The sequence below is a fragment of the Agelaius phoeniceus genome, unplaced genomic scaffold (assembly GCF_051311805.1).
Source record: "Agelaius phoeniceus isolate bAgePho1 unplaced genomic scaffold, bAgePho1.hap1 Scaffold_436, whole genome shotgun sequence".
Taxonomy (NCBI): Eukaryota; Metazoa; Chordata; class Aves; order Passeriformes; family Icteridae; genus Agelaius; species Agelaius phoeniceus.
The window spans coordinates 59466-61751 of NW_027510008.1; positions in this window are offsets into that span (position 1 = coordinate 59466).

A 2286-nucleotide genomic window follows, 5' to 3' on the forward strand; every position below is an offset into this window, starting at 1 on the left:
ACAAGTGTTCCAGAAGTGAAAATCTGAAGGCAGAAATAGATAATCAATGAATCAAAATACGTATAAAAATATAGAAAGAAGTCCTCGGAATAGATGGAATATAGAATATCAATTGATTTATAAATTGACATTGATAAAGAGAAATGGACCAGTAAGCAATACACATTATAAATAGAAATGTGACTATCAATAGGAAAACCTAGGGGTAAAATCTATTTAAATATTGTCTAAAAGCAAGGGTTGGGGTTTTTTGGGTTCTTCTTGGGTTAGAGGCAGGGTTTTTATTTGAAATAATATGAATATAGATATTACTCTTACCTGTTTCTAAATATTGAGATAGATAATCAAGATATAAATATAAAACCTAAGGAAATAGAAATAGTAGGAAGGGATGTAATATAGAATACAAATAAGAGTAGACATTGATATACAGTTTAAATGTCAATGTGAATATGAACCTGAAAGATACAATTTTAAAAAAGATTGAAATAGAGTTGAAAAGAAAGGGGTTCTTTTTGGCTTGAATTTGGTAGAGGCAGGGGTTTTATTTTAAAATAATGGAAGAGTTACAGAAGTAAAAATCCTAACACAGAAATATAGATTAAATATAGAAAGATATGAATAAAAAGATGTCAATAAATAGAAGAAATAGGAACAGATGTAAAATAGAATATAAACTTATAAAAAATCGGAAATTATAAATGTAAAAATAAACATTACACATCAATATACATTTGAAATATAAATGTGGATATAAAGATGAAAAAAAATAATTTTTTTTACAAATTTAAATGCAGTCGAAATTAAAGGGGGTTCTTTTTGGCTTTTATCCGGGTAGGGGCAGGGAATTATTTTAAATAATGTAAGCGTTACAGAAGCAAAAATCCTAACAAATATATACTTACTACGTAAAAATAGGTATAAAAATAGAGAAATAAATTTAAGTACTAGGGAGAGATGTAATATAGAATAGAAATTTATTTATAAATAGAAATGTATAAATATACATCAATACGCATTATAAATAGAAAAGTGAATATTAATATGAAAAACTATTTTTAAAAATATTTACATATTTTTAAAAGAAATTGTGGCTTTGGGTTTGGTTTGGTGTTTGTTTTTTTTTTTTTTTTTTTTTTTATCCTATTAGGTTAGAGGCAGGAGGATTTTTTTCTTCTTCCTGGTTGCTTTGGGGCATTTATTTCAGAGCAGCTTCTGGGGGGGATGGCCCCTGTTCTTTTTTGCCGCCTTGGCCGCCCGCAGGCCCAAGGCGCGCGGCGCCCCCGGCTGGGGTGGGCGGCAGTGCTGCCGCCTTGTGGGCAGAGCGCGGTACTGCAGCCCGGCGCCGCCGCCAGGCAGCCCTCTTGGGCGTTGGCGCGTGGCGGAGTTTGTTTGACCTTCTCAAAAGGGCGGAAGAACGGAGGGCCCCCGGCGGTCTGTCTATCCGGAATGCCTGCACGGAACAGCGATGCCGGCGCGGCCCCGACGAGCTTTTCTGTGGCGTTTCAATTGCGATGATGGCATTCCGGTTCGCCTGCAGGGTTCGGCGTCGCGGAAATCGTTTCTAGGGCTCGAGGTGGGTGTCGGCATTTTGATCAGGCAGCTGGCAAAACGGCTACGCCTTGGGGTCTTTCCAAGGGGCGCTGGGGGCGGGGCCGGGGCGGGGCGCCGTGTCGACGAGGTGACGTCATTAGGCGGCACTCTGCCTGCAGTTCGCCCATGCACACGGCAGGGGGCGCTGTGCCTGCAGTGCGCCCATGCAGACGGCAGGGGGCGCTGTGCCTGCAGTGCGCCCATGCAGACGGCAGGGGGCGCTGTGCCTGCAGCAGACGGCAGGGGGCGCTGTATAAATAGAGTATTAAGTATAAACTATCTAGAAGAAGAATAAAAGCTCTATGTCACCTGCAGCTGTAGAAAATTTCAGGCTCCCATGGAGAAATAGTTTTCCTAAAATCATTACCGTTTTGGGGTTTTTTGCACTCCCCGGTAGCCTGAACGTTTCGACTGCTGCTTTTTTATCCTAAAGCCAGAATGCAAATCCAGATTAGAAATACAGGAAAGAAAGAGAGAAAGAAACAAAGAGAGAGAGAACAAGAAAGAAAGAAAGAGAGACAGAAAGAGAGACAGAGAGAAAGAAAAGAAAGATGAGAGAGAGAAAGAAAGAAAGAGAGACAGAGAGAGAGAGAGAGACAGAGAGAAAGAAAGAGAGAGAGACAGAGAGAGAGAGAGAGACAGAGAGAAAGAAAGAGAGAGAGAGAAAGAAAGAGAGAGAGACAGAGAGAGAGA